This window comes from Oncorhynchus gorbuscha, unplaced genomic scaffold (assembly GCF_021184085.1).
Source record: "Oncorhynchus gorbuscha isolate QuinsamMale2020 ecotype Even-year unplaced genomic scaffold, OgorEven_v1.0 Un_scaffold_2486, whole genome shotgun sequence".
Classification (NCBI taxonomy): domain Eukaryota; kingdom Metazoa; phylum Chordata; class Actinopteri; order Salmoniformes; family Salmonidae; genus Oncorhynchus; species Oncorhynchus gorbuscha.
The window spans coordinates 45286-67500 of record NW_025746985.1 but is presented as its reverse complement, the minus strand read 5'-3'; the positions used below and the strand labels follow the sequence as shown (position 1 = coordinate 67500).

At 44.0% G+C, this 22215-nt stretch overlaps 1 protein-coding gene across 1 annotated transcript in view; it reads left to right on the top strand.

Annotated features, from left to right (window-relative positions):
- LOC124025855 (adhesion G protein-coupled receptor L3-like) overlaps positions 1–22215 on the top strand; it is a gene marked incomplete at its 3' end in the record, with an annotated part of 53459 nt that overhangs the window by 920 nt on the left and 30324 nt on the right. The window lies entirely within an intron of this gene.

The following is a 22215-nucleotide window of genomic DNA, read 5'->3' as shown; positions in this document are numbered from 1 at the left end:
CCTCTCTTCTCCTCTCCTCTCCTCTCCCTGGTCCTCTCTCTCTTCGCCTCCTCTCCCTGGTCCTCTCTCTCCTCTCCCTGGTCCTCTCTTCTCCTCTCCTCTCCCTGGTCCTCTCTCTCTTCTCCTCTCCTCTCCCTGGTCCTCTCTCCTCTCTTCTCCTCTCCTCTCCTCTCCCTGGTCCTCTCTCCTCTCTTCTCCTCTCCTCTCCTCTCCCTGGTCCTCTCTCCTCTCTTCTCCTCTCCTCTCCTCTCCCTGGTCCTCTCTCTCCTCTCTCTTCTCCTCTCTCTCCTCTCCCTGGTCCTCTCTCTCTTCTCCTCTCCTCTCTCTGGTCCTCTCTCTCCTCTCCCTGGTCCTCTCTCTCCTCTCCCTGGTCCTCTCTCTCCTCTCCCTGGCCTCTCTCTCCCTCCTCTCACTATTCCTCTCTCTCCTCTCCCTGGTCCTCTTTCTCCTCTCCTTCTCCCCCCCCCCGTATCCCTATCATCACCCCCCTCTCCATCCTCCTCCTCCATTTCTCTCTCTATCATAGGCCCCTTTCCATCATGCTGTGCAGCTCTGCCTGCGGTTGCTTTGGCCTGGCTGGCCACCTGCTCAGACAGATGCAGTGTGTGGTTCTAGCTATCCATAATTCATGCACGCACGCATGCACACACACACACACGCACACGCACACGCACACACACACACGCACACACACACACACACACACACACACACACACACACACACACACACACACACACACACACACACACACACACACACACACACACACACACACACACACACACACACACACACACCCGGAGGCTAGAGCAGACTGTTAGCTCCAGTTATATGAGCCAGAGGGAATCACCCAATTTTTCTGCTATTCTCTAAATAGTGAACTACTAGTGACCAGAGACCTGTGGGCCCAGCTGCTACCTGTGTGCTCCCATATTCCTTCCCCCATAGGGATACACAGGGTTGTAGGGGAAACGGAGATGCTGCCATGAAAGTTCCACTTAATATGTGTGGTGATTATAGAGGGACTTCACTTAAGGAATGTTGTGCTGTTGAGGAGATGATTCTTATGCTAAATTCAAAATGGCTGCCTGGGAATTCTGATATCTTTGAATGGTCTATTCTTGTTCTTCGTCCCTCTATATTTAGACCGGGCTGTCGTTTTGAGTGTCACAAAGGACTGTCTCATCAGTTGTAATGGAATTGATAGAACACTGGGAGGTTGTAATGGAATTGATAGAACACTGGGAGGTTGTAATGGAATTGATAGAACACTGGGAGGTTGTATTGGAATTGATAGAACACTGGGCAGTTGTAATAGAATTGATAGAACACTGGGTAGTTGTAATAGAATTGATAGAACACTGGGCAGTTGTAATAGAATTGATAGAACACTGGGTAGTTGTAATAGAATTGATAGAACACTGGGTAGTTGTAATAGAATTGATAGAACACTGGGTAGTTGTAATAGAATTGATAGAACACTGGGTAGTTGTAATGGAATTGATAGAACACTGGGCAGTTGTAATGGAATTGATAGAACACTGGGTAGTTGTAATAAAATTGATAGAACACTGGGTAGTTGTAATAGAATTGATAGAACACTGGGTAGTTGTAATGGAATTGATAGAACACTGGGTAGATGTAATGGAATTGATAGAACACTGGGTAGTTGTAATGGAATTGTTAGAACACTGGGTAGTTGTAATGGAATTGATAGAACACTGGGAGGTTGTAATGGAATTGATAGAACACTGGGAGGTTGTAATGGAATTGATAGAACACTGGGAGGTTGTAATGGAATTGATAGAACACTGGGAGGTTGTAATGGAATTGATAGAACACTGGGTAGTTGTAATGAAATTGATAGAACACTGGGAGGTTGTAATGGAATTGATAGAACACTGGGAGGTTGTAATGGAATTGATAGAACACTGGGAGGTTGTAATGGAATTGATAGAACACTGGGCAGATGTAATGGATTTTATAGAACACTGGGAGGTTGTAATGGAATTGATAGAACACTGGGAGGTTGTAATGGAATTGATAGAACACTGGGCATTGTAATGGAACTGATAGAACACTGGGTAGTTGTAATGGAATTGATAGAACACTGGGCAGTTGTAATGGAATTGATAGAACACTGGGTAGTTGTAATGGAATTGATAGAACACTGGGTAGTTGTAATGGAATTGATAGAACACTGGGTAGTTGTAATGGAATTGATAGAACACTGGGAGGTTGTAATGGAATTGATAGAACACTGGGCTGTTCCATTGTAGACAGAGAACAGTGAGAGGACTGTGAGGCTTGGTGCTGGTGTGCTGTGTGGGGTCTGTATAGCTCTGGATAGGATGTGATAACGTGATCTGGGGAGGAGGTTTACTCTAAACAACACCTCACCAACTTGGTTTTAGTTAAGGAGAGAACAATCGAACTATCTTACCACACACACACACACACACACACACACACACACACACACACACACACACACACACACACACACACACACACACACACACACACACACACACACACACACACACACACACACACACACACACACACACACACACACTGTAGACTCCCGTATTCCTGCCAATTTTTTAAATATTACTTTTGGATCCTCCCCCCCTTAAACCCCCCACTTCTCTCCCACACATTCCTCTCTGTATCTCTCTGATATGTCCCGCTGCACATTGGAAAAACACTTCAACAAAACGACTAGAGAGAGTTCTTCCTCCCTTTCTTCCCCTCTCCTCCCTCCTCATTTATTATCCTCTCCTCTATCCCTCTCCTCCCTCCTCATTTATTATCCTCTCCTCTGTCCCTCTCCTCCCTCCTCATTTATTATCCTCTCATCTGTCCCTCTCCTCCGTCCTCATTTATTATCCTCTCCTCTGTCCCTCTCCTCTGTCCCTCTCCTCTGTCCCTCTCCTCTGTCCCTCTCCTCCCTCCTCATTTATTATCCTCTCCTCTGTCCCTCTCCTCTGTCCCTCTCCTCTGTCCCTCTCCTCTGTTCCTCTCCTCCCTCCTAATTTATCATCCTCTCATCTGTCCCTCTCCTCCCTCCTCATTTATTATCCTCTCCTCTGTCCCTCTCCTCCCTCCTCATTTATTATCCTCTCCTCTGTCCCTCTCCTCTCTCCTCATTTATTATCCTCTCCTCTGTCCCTCTCCTCTGTCCCTCTCCTCTGTCCCTCTCCTCTGTCCCTCTCCTCCCTCCTCATTTATTATCCTCTCCTCTGTCCCTCTCCTCTGTCCCTCTCCTCCCTCCTCATTTATTATCCTCTCCTCTGTCCCTCTCCTCTGTCCCTCTCCTCTGTCCCTCTCCTCTGTCCCTCTCCTCCCTCCTCATTTATTATCCTCTCCTCTGTCCCTCTCCTCCCTCCTCATTTATTATCCTCTCCTCTGTCCCTCTCCTCTGTCCCTCTCCTCTGTCCCTCTCCTCTGTCCCTCTCCTCTGTCCCTCTCCTCCCTCCTCATTTATCATCCTCTCCTCTGTCCCTCTCCTCTCTCCTCATTTATTATCCTCTCCTCTGTCCCTCTCCTCTGTCCCTCTCCTCTGTCCCTCTCCTCCCTCCTCATTTATCATCCTCTCCTCTGTCCCTCTCCTCCCTCCTCATTTATTATCCTCTCCTCTGTCCCTCTCCTCTGTCCCTCTCCTCTGTCCCTCTCCTCCCTCCTCATTTATCATCCTCTCCTCTGTCCCTCTCCTCTCTCCTCATTTATTATCCTCTCCTCTGTCCCCCTCCCTCCTCTGTCCCTCTCCTCTGTCCCTCTCTCTCTCCTCATTTATTATCCTCTCCTCTGTCCCTCTCCTCCCTCCTCATTTATTATCCTCTCCTCTGTCCCTCTCCTCTGTCCCTCTCCTCTGTCCCTCTCCTCTGTCCCTCTCCTCTGTCCCTCTCCTCCCTCCTCATTTATCATCCTCTCCTCTGTCCCTCTCCTCTGTCCCTCTCCTCCCTCCTCATTTATTATCCTCTCCTCTGTCCCTCTCCTCCCTCCTCATTTATTATCCTCTCCTCTGTCCCTCTCTCTCCTCCCTCCTCTGTCCCTATCCTCCCTCCTCATTTGTATCCTCTCCTCTGTCCCTCTCCTCCCTCCTCATTTATCATCCTCTCCTCTGTCCCTCTCCTCTGTCCCTCTCCTCCCTCCTCATTTATTATCCTCTCCTCTGTCCCTCTCCTCTGTCCCTCTCCTCCCTCCTCATTTATTATCCTCTCCTCTGTCCCTCTCCTCCCTCCTCATTTATTATCCTCTCCTCTGTCCCTCTCCTCTGTCCCTCTCCTCTGTCCCTCTCCTCTGTCCCTCTCCTCCCTCCTCATTTATTATCCTCTCCTCTGTCCCTCTCCTCCCTCCTCATTTATTATCCTCTCCTCTGTCCCTCTCCTCTGTCCCTCTCCTCTGTCCCTCTCCTCTGTCCCTCTCCTCTGTCCCTCTCCTCCCTCCTCATTTATCATCCTCTCCTCTGTCCCTCTCCTCCCTCCTCATTTATTATCCTCTCCTCTGTCCCTCTCCTCCCTCCTCATTTATCATCCTCTCCTCTGTCCCTCTCCTCCCTCCTCATTTATTATCCTCTCCTCTGTCCCTCTCCTCCCTCCTCATTTATTATCCTCTCCTCTGTCCCTCTCCTCCCTCCTCATTTATTATCCTCTCCTCTGTCCCTCTCCTCCCTCCTCATTTATCATCCTCTCCTCTGTCCCTCTCCTCTGTCCCTCTCCTCCCTCCTCATTTATTATCCTCTCCTCTGTCCCTCTCCTCCCTCCTCATTTATTATCCTCTCCTCTGTCCCTCTCCTCCCTCCTCATTTATTATCCCTCACTCACTCTCCTCTGTCCCCTCCCTCACCCTCTCTCCTCTCCCTCATCTCACTCTTGTCTCCCTCCATCTCTCCTCTCTCCTCTCCCTCATCTCGCTCTTGTCTCCCTCCATCTCTCCTCTCTCCTCCATCTCATCTCTTCTCTCTCCTCCTTTCCCTCACCGCCCCCTCTCCTCTTCCTCCATTTCCCTCCATCTCCCTGTGTGGTTCAGATGAGAGTTGCGTGGGGCTGTGGGCCAAGGCCCGTGGCGAAGCAGGGGCCTCAATTTGGCCTTGGCCCCAGTTAGGGCCACCTGTGCCAGGATGGATGTCTGGAGGCTGCCCCTGGTCTGGCCCTAGCCCAATAATCATTGGCACCTCTGGCCCCTGGAGGCTCTGGCACTCACTGAAGAGTGTGACATACACACTCACACACTCATACACATACACACTCTCACACACACTACTGACTCGCCACCTCTCCAGCATGGTCAACCTCCTCTGGCAGCCTGTCTCTGTAGAACTCTGTCTCAGCCTTCACAGCACCAGACGGTGTGTAGTGTGTTTAGTGTGTGTTGTGGGTTTAGTGTGTAGTGTGTTTGTAGTGTGTTTAGTGTGTGTGTAGTGTGTGTTGTGTGTGTGTAGTGTGTGTGTAGTGTGTTTAGTGTGTGTTGTGGGTTTAGTGTGTAGTGTGTTTAGTGTGTGTGTAGTGTGTGTTGTGTGTGTGTAGTGTGTGTGTAGTGTGTTTAGTGTGTGTGTAGTGGGTGTTGTGGGTTGTGGGTTTAGTGTGTGTTGTGTGTGTAGTGCGTTTAGTGTGTGTTGTGTGTGTAGTGGGTTTAGTGTGTGTTGTGTGTGTGTTGTGTGTGTAGTGTGTTTAGTGTGTAGTGTGTGTAGTATGTTTAGTATGTGTGTAGTGTGTTTTGTGTGTAGTGTGTTTTGTGTGTGTTGTGTGTGTTGTGTGTGTAGTGCACGTGTAGCGTGTGTAGTATGTTTAGTGTATGTGTGTAGTGTTTTTGTGTGTGTTGTATGTGTGTAGTGTGTTTTGTGTGTGTAGTGTGTGTAGTATGTTTAGTATGTGTGTAGTCTGTGTAGTGTGTGTGGTATGTGTGTAGTGTGTGTAGTGTGTGTAGCGTGTGTAGTATGTTTAGTATGTGTGTAGTGTGTGTAGTGTGTGTTGTGTGTGTTGTGTATGTAGTGTGTGTAGTGTGTGTAGTGTGTTTTGTGTGTGTATTGTGTGTAGTGTGTGTAGTGTGTAGTGTGTTTAGTGTGTGTATGTCTGTGTGTGTGTATTGTGTTTAGTGTGTGTGTGTAGTGAGTGTAGTGTGTATGTGTAGTGTGTTTAGTGTGTGTGTGTAGTGTGTGTAGTGTTTTTAGTGTGTGTGTGTAGTGAGTGTAGTGTGTTTAGTGTGTGTGTAGTGAGTGTCGTGTGTGTGTGTAGTGTGTTTAGTGTGTGTGTGTAGTGAGTGTAGTGTGTTTAGTGTGTGTGTGTAGTGTGTGTAGTGTGTTTAGTGTGTGTGTGTAGTGTGTGTGTGTAGTGTGTTTGTGTAGTGAGTGTAGTGTGTTTAGTGTGTGTGTGTGTAGTGAGTGTGTGTGTTTGTGTAGTGAGTGTGTGTGTGTGTGTGTGTGTGTGTAGTGAGTGTAGTGTGTGTGTGTGTGTACACCCCTTCAAATTAGTGGATTCATCTATTTCAGCGACACACATTGCTGACAGGTGTATAAAATTGAGCACACCGCCATGCAATCTCCATAGACAAACATTGGCAGTAGAATGGCCTTACTGAAGAGCTCAGAGCTTCCCCCGGTCAACTGTAAGTGCTGATATTGTGAAGTGGGAAACACCTAGGAGCAACAACGGCTCAGTCGTGAAGTGGTAGGCCACACAAGTCCACAGAACGGGACCGCCGAGTGCTGAAACACGTAGATAGTAAACATCATCTGTCCTCGGTTGCAACACTCACTACCGAGTTCCAACCTGCCTCTGGAAGCAACGTCAGCACAAGAACTGTTCTTCGGGAGCTTTCACGAAGTGGGTTTCCGTGGCCGAGCAGCAGCACACAAGCCTAAGATCACCATGCGCAATGCCAAGCGTTGGCTGGAGTGGTGTGAAGCTCGCCGCCATTGGACTCTGGAGCAGTGGAAATGTGTTTTCTGGAGTGATGAATCATGCTTCACCTTCTAGCAATCCGATGCACTAATCTGGGTTTGGAGGATGCCAGGAGAACGGTACCTGCCCTAATGCATAGTGACAACTGTAAAGTTTAGTGGAGGAGGAATAATGGTCTGGGCTGTTTTTCATGGTTTGGGCCCCTTAGTCCCAGTGAAGGGAAATCTTAATGCTACAGCATAACAATGACATTCTAAACGATTCTGTGCTTGCAGTTTGGGGAAGGCCCTTTCCTGTTTCAGCATGACAATGCCCCTGTGGACAAAGCGAGGTCCATTAAGAAATGGTTTGTCGTGATCGGTGTGGAAGAACTTTAATGGCCTGCACGGAGCCCTGACCTCAACCCCATCGAATGCCTTTGGGATGAATTGGAACCGCGACTGCGAGCCAGGCCCTAACCTCACTAATGCTGTTGTGGCTGAAATCCCCGCAGAAATGTTCCAACATCTAGTGGAAAGCCTTCCCAGAAGATTGGAGGCTGTTATAGCAGCGATGTTCCATCATCTAGTGGAAAACCTTCCCAGAAGAGTGGAGGCTGTTATAGCAGCAATGTTCCAACATCTAGTGGAAAGCCTTCCCAGAAGATTGGAGGCTGTTATAGCAGCGATGTTTCCATCATCTAGTGGAAAACCTTCCCAGAAGAGTGGAGGCTGTTATAGCAGCAATGTTCCAACATCTAGTGGAAAGCCTTCCCAGAAGATTGGAGGCTGTTATAGCAGCAATGTTCCATCATCTAGTGGAAAACCTTCCCAGAAGAGTGGAGGCTGTTATAGCAGCGATGTTCTATCATCTAGTGGAAAACCTTCCCAGAAGACTGGAGGCTGTTATAGCAGCGATGTTCTATCATCTAGTGGAAAACCTTCCCAGAAGACTGGAGGCTGTTATAGCAGCAAAGGGGCACCAACTCCATATTAATACCCATGATTTTGGAATGAGATGTTAGATGAGCAGCTGTCCACATACCTTTGGTCATGTAGTGTACGTGGGAGACTGTAGAAGTTCTCTTCATTGCTGTTTACTTGTAACAGAGTAGTACGTTCTGAGTACTGACCCAGAGCAGTACGTTCTGAGTACTGACCCAGAGCAGTACGTTCTGAGTACTGACCCATAGCAGTACGTTCTGAGTACTGACACACTGTTGTAACAGGGCAGTACGTTCTGAGTACTGACCCAGAGCAGTACGTTCTGAGTACTGACCCAGAGCAGTACGTTCTGAGTACTGACCCATAGCAGTACGTTCTGAGTACTGACACACTGTTGTAACAGGGCAGTACGTTCTGAGTACTGACCCAGAGCAGTACGTTCTGAGTACTGACCCATAGCAGTACGTTCTGAGTACTGACCCATAGCAGTACGTTCTGAGTACTGACCCACTGTTGTAACAGGGCAGTACGTTCTGAGTACTGACCCAGAGTAGTACGTTCTGAGTACTGACCCAGAGCAGTACGTTCTGAGTACTGACCCAGAGCAGTACGTTCTGAGTACTGACCCATAGCAGTACGTTCTGAGTACTGACACACTGTTGTAACAGGGCAGTACGTTTTGAGTACTGACCCAGAGCAGTAAGTTCTGAGTACTGACCCACTGTTGCAACAGAGCAGTACGTTCTGAGTACTGACCCAGAGCAGTACGTTCTGAGTACTGACTCATAGCAGTACGTTCTGAGTACTGACACACTGTTGTAACAGGGCAGTACGTTCTGAGTACTGACCCAGAGCAGTACGTTCTGAGTACTGACCCACTGTTGTAACAGAGCAGTACGTTCTGAGTACTGACCCAGAGCAGTACGTTCTGAGTACTGACCCAGAGCAGTACGTTCTGAGTACTGACCCATAGCAGTACGTTCTGAGTACTGACACACTGTTGTAACAGGGCAGTACGTTCTGAGTACTGACCCAGAGCAGTACGTTCTGAGTACTGACCCATAGCAGTACGTTCTGAGTACTGACCCATAGCAGTACGTTCTGAGTACTGACCCACTGTTGTAACAGGGCAGTACGTTCTGAGTACTGACCCAGAGTAGTACGTTCTGAGTACTGACCCAGAGCAGTACGTTCTGAGTACTGACCCAGAGCAGTACGTTCTGAGTACTGACCCATAGCAGTACGTTCTGAGTACTGACACACTGTTGTAACAGGGCAGTACGTTCTGAGTACTGACCCAGAGCAGTACATTCTGAGTACTGACCCATAGCAGTACGTTCTGAGTACTGACCCATAGCAGTACGTTCTGAGTACTGACCCGCTGTTGTAACAGGGCAGTACATTCTGAGTACTGACCCAGCGTAGTACGTTCTGAGTACTGACCCAGAGCAGTACGTTCTGAGTACTGACCCAGAGCAGTATGTTCTGAGTACTGACCCATAGCAGTACGTTCTGAGTACTGACACACTGTTGTAACAGTGCAGTACGTTCTGAGTACTGACCCAGAGCAGTAAGTTCTGAGTACTGACCCACTGTTGTAACAGAGCAGTACGTTCTGAGTACTGACCCAGAGCAGTACGTTCTGAGTACTGACCCAGAGCAGTACGTTCTGAGTACTGACCCATAGCAGTACGTTCTGAGTACTGACACACTGTTGTAACAGGGCAGTACGTTCTGAGTACTGACCCAGAGCAGTACGTTCTGAGTACTGACCCATAGCAGTACGTTCTGAGTACTGACCCATAGCAGTACGTTCTGAGTACTGACCCACTGTTGTAACAGGGCAGTACGTTCTGAGTACTGACCCAGAGCAGAACGTTCTGAGTACTGACCCATAGCAGTACGTTCTGAGTACTGACCCATAGCAGTACGTTCTGAGTACTGACCCATAGCAGTACGTTCTGAGTACTGACCCAGAGCAGTACTTTCTGAGTACTGACCCAGAGCAGTACGTTCTGAGTACTGACCCAGAGCAGTACGTTCTGAGTACTGACCCACTGTTGTAACAGAGCAGTACGTTCTGAGTACTGACCCAGAGCAGTACGTTCTGAGTACTGATCCACTGTAGTAACAGAACAGTACATTCTGAGTACTGACCCACTGTTGTAACAGAGCAGTACATTCTGAGTACTGACCCAGAGCAGTACGTTCTGAGTACTGATCCAGAGCAGTACGTTCTGAGTACTGACCCATAGCAGTACGTTCTGAGTACTGACCCATAGCAGTACGTTCTGAGTACTGACCCATAGCAGTACGTTCTGAGTACTGACCCATAGCAGTACGTTCTGAGTACTGACCCATAGCAGTACGTTCTGAGTACTGACCCAGAGCAGTACGTTCTGAGTACTGATCCAGAGCAGTACGTTGTGAGTACTGACCCATAGCAGTACGTTCTGAGTACTGACCCATAGCAGTACGTTCTGAGTACTGACCAATAGCAGTACGTTCTGAGTACTGACCCATAGCAGTACGTTCTGAGTACTGACCCATAGCAGTACGTTCTGAGTACTGACCCACTCTTTAAATGCATTTACCGTTCAGTCAATTTAGTTCATTTTTATTTGAAAAGAAAAGTTGTAGCATTATGAGTTGTAAATAATGAATATATTGCAGTTTATCTCGCCCCAAAACATCATTATTTTGCTGCACAAACTACAAAGAGAAAACAAAACAAAAACAGCAATACTGAAATGGACCGTTTCGGGTTGTTTTCTCACTGTGTGTGTGTGTGTGTGTGTGTGTGTGTGTGTGTGTGTGTGTGTGTGTGTGTGTGTGTGTGTGTGTGTGTGTGTGTGTGTGTGTGTGTGTGTGTGTGTGTGTGTGTGTGTGTGTGTGTGTGTGTGTGTGTGTGTGTGTCTGTGTCTGTTCTTGTGAATGTTGGGTAAATTATAATGAAAAATCCTTCAGAGACTACCGAGGACATTCGTACTTATTTACAGAACTCTCTCCTTCTCCCTCTTCTTCTTTCACTTGTTCTTCTTCTACTTCTTCTCCTTCTTCTCTTTCTTCTTCTTCTACTTCTTCTGCTCATTCTCCTTCTTCTCCTTCTCATTTATCGTCTCCTTCTTCTTCTCCTTCTTCTTCTCCTTCTCATTTATCTTATTCTCCTTCTCCTTCTTCTCCTTCTCATTTATCTTCTCATTATCTTTCTCATTTATCTTCTCATTCTTCTCCTTCTTCATCTTCTCCTTCTCCTTCTCATTTTCTCCTTCCTCTCATTCTTCTTCTTCGTCTCCTTCTTCTTCTCCTTTTTCTCCTTCTTCTCCTTCTTATTTTCTCCTTCTTCTCCTTCTTCATCTTCTTCTGCTCCTTCTCATTTATTTTCTTCTTCCCCTTATCCTTCTTCTCCTCCTTCTCATTTTTCTTCTTCTCCTTCTCATTATCCTTCTTCTCCTTCTCATTTATCTTCTCCTTCTTCTCCTTCTCCTTCTTCTCCTTCTCCTTCTTCTCCTTCTCATTTATCTTCTTCTCCTTCTCCTTCTTCTCCTTATCATTTATCGTCTCATTCTTCTCCTTCCTCTCATCCTTCTTCTCCTTCTCCTTCTTCTCCTTATATAATTTATTGTCTCATTCTTCTCCTTCCTCTCATTCTTCATCTTTTTCTCATTCTTCTCCTTCTCCTTCTCCTTCTCCTTCTCCTTCTCCTTCTCCTTCTCCTTCTCCTTCTCCTTCTCCTTCTCCTTCTCCTTCTCCTTTTCCTTCCCGGATGATTTTGGTAATATCTGAACATGTCCTACATAGTAAGGTCCTAATTACAGCACTGAGTAATGGTGACAGTTGGACTCCCAGGGTGCCGCGGGGTATCTCCTGTATCCGTGGCGACCGCATGAGGGAGGCAACACAATCACACACACAATCACACACACACACACACACACACACACACACACACACACACACACACACACACACACACACACACACACACACACACACACACACACACACACACACACACACACACACACACACACACACACACACACACACACACACACTACAAGGCTCTCCTTCCTCTCCCTGAAGGGGACAGTTCCAGCCCATGCTGAGTGACTGTCTTGTAGGATTTTTGTCAAGCTCATTTGAGATGTTCTGGGTGTCTGTGTGTGTATGTGCATGTCTGTCAACCGGTGTGTGTGTGTGTGTGTGTGTGTGTGTGTGTGTGTGTGTGTGTGTGTGTGTGTGTGTGTGTGTGTGTGTGTGTGTGTGTGTGTGTGTGTGTGTGTGTGTGTGTGTGTGTGTGTGTGTGTGTGTGTGTGTGGCTCTGTCTCTCTCTCTCTCTCTCTCTCTCTCTCTCTCTCTCTCTCTCTCTCTCTCTCTCTCTCTCTCTCTCTCTCTCTGGCTCTGTCTCTCTCTCTCTCTCTCTCTCTCTCTCTCTCTCTCTCTGGCTCTGTCTCTCTCTGTCTCTCTCTCTCTCTCTCTCTCTCTCTGTCTCTGTCTCTCTCTGTCTCTCTCTCTCTCTCTCTCTCTCTCTCTCTCTCTCTCTCTCTCTCTCTCTCTCTCTCTCTCTCTCTCTCTCTCTCTCTCTCTCTCTCTCTCTCTCTCTCTCTCTCTCTCTCTCTCTCTCTCTCTCTCTCTCTCTCTCTCTCTCTCTCTCTCTCTCTCTCTCTCTCTCTCTCTCTCTCTCTGGCTCTTTCTCTCTCTCTCTCTCTCTCTCTCTCTCTCTCTCTGGCTCTGGCTCTGTCTCTCTCTGTCTCTCTCTCTCTCTCTCTCTCTCTCTCTCTCTCTCTCTCTCTCTCTCTCTCTCTCTCTCTCTCTCTCTCTCTCTCTCTCTCTCTCTCTCTCTCTCTCTCTCTCTCTCTCTCTCTCTCTCTCTCTGGCTCTGTCTCTCTCTCTCTCTCTCTCTCTCTCTGGCTCTGTCTCTCTCTCTCTCTCTCTCTCTCTCTCTCTCTCTCTCTCTCTCTCTCTCTCTCTCTCTCTCTCTCTCTCTCTCTCTCTCTCTCTCCTCCATCTCTCTCTCTCTCTCTCTCTCTCTCTCTCTCTCTCTCTCTGTCTCTCTCTCTCTCTCTCTCTCTCTCTCTCTCTCTCTCTCTCTCTCTCTCTCTCTCTCTCTCTGGCTCTGTCTCTGTCTCTCTCTCTCTCTCTCTCTCTCTCTCTCTCTCTCTCTCTCTCTCTCTCTCTCTCTCGTGTCCTGGAATGGGATGATGACCACATTGATGTTTCCATGGTTACCACATGTAGAGGAGAGATACCTGAGCCCAAAGTCATGTCAGATTGTATTGTGTGTGTGACATGTGTTCTAACAGGTTCCTCATGACATGTGTTCTAACATGGTTTAAACAGGTTCCTCATGACATGTGTTCTAACATGGTTTAAACAGGTTCCTCATGACATGTGTTCTAACAGGTTCCTCATGACATGTGTTCTAACAGGTTCCTCATGACATGTGTTCTAACAGGTTCCTCATGACATGTGTTCTAACATGGTTTAAACAGGTTCCTCATGACATGTGTTCTAACAGGTTCCTCATAACATGTGTTCTAACAGGTTCCTCATCACAGTGTGTTCTAACATGGTTCCTTATAACATGTGTTCCAACAGGTTCCTCATAACAGTGTGTTCTAACAGGTTCCTCATAACAGTGTGTTCTAACATGGTTCCTCATGACGTGTTCTAACATAGTTTAAACAGGTTCCTCATGACATGTGTTCTAACAGGTTCCTCATGACATGAGTTCTAACATGTGTTCTAACAGGTTCCTCATGACATGTGTTCTAACATGTGTTCTAACAGGTTCCTCATGACATGTGTTCTAACATGTGTTCTAACAGGTTCCTCATGACATGTGTTCTAACAGGTTCCTCATGACATGTGTTCTAACATGTGTTCTAACAGGTTCCTCATGACATGTGTTCTAACATGTGTTCTAACAGGTTCCTCATGACATGAGTTCTAACATGTGTTCTAACAGGTTCCTCATGACATGTGTTCTAACATGTGTTCTAACAGGTTCCTCATGACATGTGTTCTAACAGGTTCCTCATGACATGTGTTCTAACAGGTTCCTCATGACATGTGTTCTAACAGGTTCCTCATGACATGTGTTCTAACAGGTTCCTCATGACATGTGTTCTAACAGGTTCCTCATGACATGAGCTCTAACATGTTTTTAAAGAGCTGCTTTAAAAGGAGAGCTCACTGCATCACGTTGATAGAGTTCTGTGACACAGAGGGAAAATGGCGTTTTAATGGCTTTACAAAAAACACTTTATCTGCGGCTGGTATTATAACGTGGCTTTATCTGTGGCTGATACTATAACGTGGCTTTATCTGTGGCTGGTATTATAACGTGGCTTTATCTGTGGCTGATATTATAACGTGATAATATGTGATTGAACCGTGTGGTGGTTATTAATGGATCTTTAGAAACGTCAACAGACCTGAAGGTAAACATGATCAACTGTCGATCGTTATCAATATGGTAAACTGTTGTCTGTGACCTTTATTTATTAAACAGGTCGGCTATTATCGTTGTTCACCAGACCTAGTATGTAGACAAAGCAAAACATCTGAATGGAGGAGGGTCTATACATATCTATACTACACCACCTGACAGAATGGGTCTATACATATCTATACTATACCACCTGACAGAATGGGTCTATATATATCTATACTATACCCCCTGACAGAATGGGTCTATATATATCTATACTATACCCCCTGACAGAATGGGTCTATATATATCTATACTACACCACCTGACAGAATGGGTCTATATATATCTATACTACACCACCTGACAGAATGGGTCTATACATATCTATACTACACCCCCTGACAGAATGGGTCTATACATATCTATACTATACCACCTGACAGAATGGGTCTATATATATCTATACTATACCACCTGACAGAATGGGTCTATATATATCTATACTATACCCCCTGACAGAATGGGTCTATATATATCTATACTATACCCCCTGACAGAATGGGTCTATATATATCTATACTACACCACCTGACAGAATGGGTCTATATATATCTATACTACACCACCTGACAGAATGGGTCTATATATATCTATACTATACCACCTGACAGAATGGGTCTATACATATCTATACTATACCACCTGACAGAATGGGTCTATATATATCTATACTATACCACCTGACAGAATGGGTCTCTACATATCTATACTATACCCCCTGACAGAATGGGTCTATACATATCTATACTATACCACCTGACAGAATGGGTCTATACATATCTATACTATACCACCTGACAGAATGGGTCTCTACATATCTATACTACACCCCCTGACAGAATGGGTCTATATATATCTATACTATACCACCTGACAGAATGGGTCTATATATATCTATACTATACCACCTGACAGAATGGGTCTATATATATCTATACTATACCACCTGACAGAATGGGTCTATACATATCTATAATATACCACCTGACAGAATGGGTCTATATATATCTATACTATACCCCCTGACAGAATGGGTCTATATATATCTATACTATACCACCTGACAGAATGGGTCTATATATATCTATACTATACCCCCTGACAGAATGGGTCTATATATATCTATACTACACCCCCTGACAGAATGGGTCTATATATATCTATACTACACCCCCTGACAGAATGGGTCTATATATATCTATACTATACCCCCTGACAGAATGGGTCTATATATATCTATACTATACCCCCTGACAGAATGGGTCTATATATATCTATACTATACCCCCTGAAAGAATGGGTCTATATATATCTATACTATACCCCCTGAAAGAATGGGTCTATACTACACCACCTGACAGAATGGGTCTATATATATCTATACTATACCCCCTGACAGAATGGGTCTATATATATCTATACTATACCCCCTGAAAGAATGGGTCTATATATATCTATACTATACCCCCTGAAAGAATGGGTCTATACTACACCACCTGACAGAATGGGTCTATACTACACCACCTGACAGAATGGGTCTATACTACACCACCTGACAGAATGGGTCTATACTACACCACCTGACAGAATGGGTCTATACTACACCACCTGACAGAATGGGTCTATACTACACCACCTGACAGAATGTGTCTATATCTATACTATACCACCTGACAGAATGGGTCCCTATATATCTATACTATACCACCTGACAGAATGGGTCTATATCTATACTATACCACCTGACAGAATGGGTCTATATCTATACTATACCACCTGACAGAATGGGTCCCTATATATCTATACTATACCACCTGACAGAATGGGTCTATATCTATACTATACCACCTGACAGAATGGGTCTATATCTATACTATACCACCTGACAGAATGGGTCTATACATATCTATACTATACCACCTGACAGAATGGGTCTATATCTATACTATACCACCTGACAGAATGGGTCTATATCTATACTATACCACCTGACAGAATGGGTCTATATCTATACTATACCACCTGACAGAATGGGTCCCTATATATCTATACTATACCACCTGACAGAATGGGTCTATATCTATACTATACCACCTGACAGAATGGGTCTATACATATCTATACTATACCACCTGACAGAATGGGTCTATACTACACCACCTGACAGAATGGGTCTATACTACACCACCTGACAGAATGGGTCTATACTACACCACCTGACAGAATGGGTCTATACTACACCACCTGACAGAATGGGTCTATACTACACCACCGGACAGAATGGGTCTATATCTATACTACACCACCTGACAGAATGGGTCTATACTATACCACCTGACAGAATGGGTCTATATCTATACTATACCACCTGACAGAATGGGTCCCTATATATCTATACTATACCACCTGACAGAATGGGTCTATATCTATACTATACCACCTGACAGAATGGGTCTAGACATATCTATACTACACCACCTGACAGAATGGGTCTGTATATATCTATACTATACCACCTGACAGAATGGGTCTATACTATACCACCTGACAGAATGGGTCTATATCTATACTATACCACCTGACAGAATGGGTCTATATCTATACTATACCACCTGACAGAATGGGTCTATATCTATACTATACCCCCTGACAGAATGGGTCTATACTATACCACCTGACAGAATGGGTCTATACTATACCACCTGACAGAATGGGTCTATATCTATACTATACCACCTGACAGAATGGGTCTATATCTATACTATACCACCTGACAGAATGGGTCTATACTATACCACCTGACAGAATGGGTCTATATCTATACTATACCACCTGACAGAATGGGTCTATATCTATACTATACCACCTGACAGAATGGGTCTATATCTATACCACCTGACAGAATGGGTCTATATCTATACCACCTGACAGAATGGGTCTATATCTATACTATACCACCTGATAGAATGGGTCTATATATATTTATACTATACCACCTGACAGAATGGGTCTATGTATATATACTATACCCCCTGACGGAATGGGTCTGTATATATCTATACTACACCACCTGACAGAATGGGTCTATACATATCTATACTATACCCCTTGACAGAATGGGTCTATACATATCTATACTATACCCCCTGACAGAATGGGTCTAGACATATCTATACTATACCCCCTGACAGAATGGGTCTATACATATCTATACTATACCACCTGACAGAATGGGTCTCTATATATCTATACTACACCACCTGACAGAATGGGTCTATACATATCTATACTATACCACCTGACAGAATGGGTCTATACATATCTATACTATACCACCTAACAGAATGGGTCTATACATATCTATACTATACCACCTGACAGAATGGGTCTATACATATCTATACTATACCCCCTGACGAATGGGTCTATACATATCTATACTATACCCCCTGACAGAATGGGTCTATACATATCTATACTATACCACCTGACAGAATGGGTCTATACATATCTATACTATACCCCCTGACAGAATGGGTCTATACATATCTATACTATACCCCCTGACAGAATGGGTCTAGACATATCTATACTACACCACCTTTCGGGGAGAGGTACGGTCCTCTCCTAATTAAAAAGAGGAGACAAACAGAGAGAAAGGCCTTTGGGACATTATAGGTTTTCCATCAACATCTCAGGTCTCAGTAGAATCCATTTGATTAAAACGGTATTACTTCCTGGTCTCTGTCTGGCAGCTGGGTGGTGACATGCTATTCAGGGGACAGCAGAGGAGCGGTAGAGGGGTTGGATATCTGGTGTTTTATTAGGATCCCCATTAGTATATTCAGGGGACAGCAGAGGAGAGGTAGAGGGGTTGGATATCTGGTGTTTTATTAGGATCCCCATTAGTATATTCAGGGGACAGCAGAGGAGAGGTAGAGGGGTTGGATATCTGGTGTTTTATTAGGATCCCCATTAGTATATTCAGGGGACAGCAGAGGAGAGGTAGAGGGGTTGGATATCTGGTGTTTTATTAGGATCCCCATTAGTATATTCAGGGGACAGCAGAGGAGCGGTAGAGGGGTTGGATATCTGGTGTTTTATTAGGATCCCTATTAGCTGTTGCAAAAGCAGCATCTACTCTTCCTGCGGTTCCACACAGAGCATGAAACATGGACCTAATACAGAACATTAATAGACCACAGCTCCTGGACCTAATACAGAACATTAATAGACAACAGCTCATGGACCTAATACAGAACATTAATAGACCACAGCTCATGGACCTAATACAGAACATTAATAGACAACAGCTCAACATTAACATCTCTGTATTCTGGTCTCTGTATTCTGGTCTCTGTATTCTAGTCTCTGTATTCTAGTCTCTGTATTCTAGTCTCTGTATTCTAGTCTCTGTATTCTAGTCTCTGTATTCTAGTCTCTGTATTCTAGTCTCTGTATTCTAGTCTCTGTTTAGTCTCTGTATTCTAGTCTCTGTATTCTGGTCTCTGTGTTCTAGTCTCTGTATTCTGGTCTCTGTATTCTGGTCTCTGTATTCTAGTCTCTGTATTCTAGTCTCTGTATTCTAGTCTCTGTATTCTAGTCTCTGTATTCTAGTCTCTGTATTCTAGTCTCTGTATTCTAGTCTCTGTATTCTAGTCTCTGTATTCTAGTCTCTGTTTAGTCTCTGTATTCTAGTCTCTGTATTCTGGTCTCTGTGTTCTAGTCTCTGTATTCTAGTCTCTGTATTCTAGTCTCTGTATTCTAGTCTCTGTATTCTAGTCTCTGTATTCTAGTCTCTGTTTAGTCTCTGTATTCTAGTCTCTGTATTCTGGTCTCTGTGTTCTAGTCTCTGTATTCTAGTCTCTGTATTCTAGTCTCTGTATTCTAGTCTCTGTATTCTAGTCTCTGTATTCTAGTCTCTGTATTCTGGTCTCTGTATTCTAGTCTCTGTATTCTAGTCTCTCTTCATTCTAGTCTCTGTATTCTAGTCTCTCTTCATTCTAGTCTCTGTATTCTAGTCTCTCTTCATTCTAGTCTCTCTTCATTCTAGTCTCTGTATTCTAGTCTCTGTTTAGTCTCTGTATTCTAGTCTCTCTTCATTCTAGTCTCTGTATTCTAGTCTCTCTTCATTCTAGTCTCTCTTCATTCTAGTCTCTGTATTCTAGTCTCTGTTTAGTCTCTGTATTCTAGTCTCTGTTTAGTCTCTGTATTCTGGTCTCTGTATTCTAGTCTCTGTATTCTAGTCTCTGTATTCTAGTCTCTGTATTCTAGTCTCTTTGTTCTAGTCTCTGTATTCTAGTCTCTCTTCATTCTAGTCTCTCTTCATTCTAGTCTCTGTATTCTAGTCTCTGTATTCTAGTCTCTGTATTCTAGTCTCTGTATTCTAGTCTCTGTATTCTAGTCTCTGTATTCTAGTCTCTGTATTCTAGTCTCTGTATTCTAGTCTCTTTGTTCTAGTCTCTGTATTCTAGTCTCTGTATTCTAGTCTCTGTATTCTAGTCTCTCTTCATTCTAGTCTCTGTATTCTAGTCTCTCTTCATTCTAGTCTCTGTATTCTAGTCTCTCTTCATTCTAGTCTCTCTTCATTCTAGTCTCTGTATTCTAGTCTCTCTTCATTCTAGTCTCTGTATTCTAGTCTCTCTTCATTCTAGTCTCTCTTCATTCTAGTCTATGTATTCTAGTCTCTCTTCATTCTAGTCTCTCTTCATTCTAGTCTCTGTATTCTAGTCTCTGTATTCTAGTCTCTGTATTCTAGTCTCTGTTTAGTCTCTGTATTCTGGTCTCTGTATTCTAGTCTCTGTATTCTAGTCTCTGTATTCTAGTCTCTGTATTCTAGTCTCTGTATTCTAGTCTCTGTATTGTAGTCTCTTTGTTCTAGTCTCTGTATTCTAGTCTCTCTTCATTCTAGTCTCTCTTCATTCTAGTCTCTGTATTCTAGTCTCTGTTTAGTCTCTGTATTCTGGTCTCTGTATTCTAGTCTCTGTATTCTAGTCTCTGTATTCTAGTCTCTGTATTCTAGTCTCTGTATTCTAGTCTCTGTATTCTAGTCTCTGTATTCTAGTCTCTGTATTCTGGTCTCTGTATTCTAGTCTGTATTCTAGTCTCTGTATTCTAGTCTCTGTATTCTAGTCTCTGTATTCTAGTCTCTGTATTCTAGTCTCTGTATTCTAGTCTCTGTATTCTAGTCTCTGTGTTCTAGTCTCTGTATTCTAGTCTCTGTATTCTAGTCTCTGTATTCTAGTCTCTGTATTCTAGTCTCTGTATTCTAGTCTCTATTCTAGTCTATTTGTTATGGTCTCTGTATTCTAGTCTCTTTGTTCTAGTCTCTGTATTCTAGTCTCTGTATTCTAGTCTCTGTATTCTAGTCTCTGTATTCTAGTCTCTGTATTCTAGTCTCTGTATTCTAGTCTCTGTATTCTAGTCTCTGTTTAGTCTCTGTATTCTGGTCTCTGTATTCTAGTCTCTGTATTCTAGTCTCTGTATTCTAGTCTCTGTATTCTAGTCTCTGTATTCTAGTCTCTTTGTTCTAGTCTCTGTATTCTAGTCTCTCTTCATTCTAGTCTCTCTTCATTCTAGTCTCTGTATTCTAGTCTCTGTATTCTAGTCTCTGTATTCTAGTCTCTGTTTAGTCTCTGTATTCTGGTCTCTGTATTCTAGTCTCTGTATTCTAGTCTCTGTATTCTAGTCTCTGTATTCTAGTCTCTGTATTCTAGTCTCTGTATTCTAGTCTCTGTATTCTAGTCTCTCTTCATTCTAGTCTCTCTTCATTCTAGTCTCTGTATTCTAGTCTCTCTTCATTCTAGTCTCTCTTCATTCTAGTCTCTGTATTCTAGTCTCTGTATTCTGGTCTCTGTATTCTAGTCTCTGTATTCTAGTCTCTGTATTCTAGTCTCTGTATTCTGGTCTCTGTATTCTAGTCTCTGTATTCTAGTCTCTGTATTCTAGTCTCTTTGTTCTAGTCTCTGTATTCTAGTCTCTGTATTCTAGTCTCTGTATTCTAGTCTCTGTATTCTAGTCTCTGTATTCTAGTCTCTGTATTCTAGTCTCTTTGTTCTGGTCTCTCTATTCTAGTCTCTGTATTCTAGTCTGTTTGTTCTGGTCTCTGTATTCTAGTCTCTGTATTCTAGTCTCTGTATTCTAGTCTCTGTATTCTAGTCTCTGTATTCTAGTCTCTGTATTCTAGTCTCTGTATTCTAGTCTCTGTATTCTGGTCTCTGTATTCTAGTCTCTGTATTCTAGTCTCTGTATTCTAGTCTCTTTGTTCTGGTCTCTGTATTCTAGTCTCTGTATTCTAGTCTCTGTATTCTAGTCTCTGTATTCTAGTCTGTATTCTAGTCTCTGTATTCTAGTCTCTTTGTTCTAGTCTCTGTATTCTAGTCTCTGTATTCTGGTCTCTGTATTCTGGTCTCTGTATTCTAGTCTCTGTATTCTAGTCTCTGTATTCTAGTCTCTGTATTCTAGTCTCTGTATTCTAGTCTCTGTATTCTAGTCTCTGTATTCTAGTCTCTGTATTCTGGTCTCTGTATTCTAGTCTCTATTCTAGTCTCTTTGTTCTGGTCTCTGTATTCTAGTCTCTGTATTCTAGTCTCTGTATTCTAGTCTCTGTATTCTAGTCTCTGTATTCTGGTCTCTGTATTCTAGTCTGTATTCTAGTCTCTGTATTCTAGTCTCTGTATTCTAGTCTCTGTATTCTGGTCTCTGTATTCTAGTCTCTGTATTCTAGTCTCTGTATTCTGGTCTCTGTATTCTAGTCTCTGTATTCTAGTCTCTGTATTCTAGTCTCTGTATTCTAGTCTCTGTGTTCTGGTCTCTGTATTCTAGTCTCTGTATTCTGGTCTCTGTATTCTAGTCTCTGTATTCTAGTCTCTGTATTCTGGTCTCT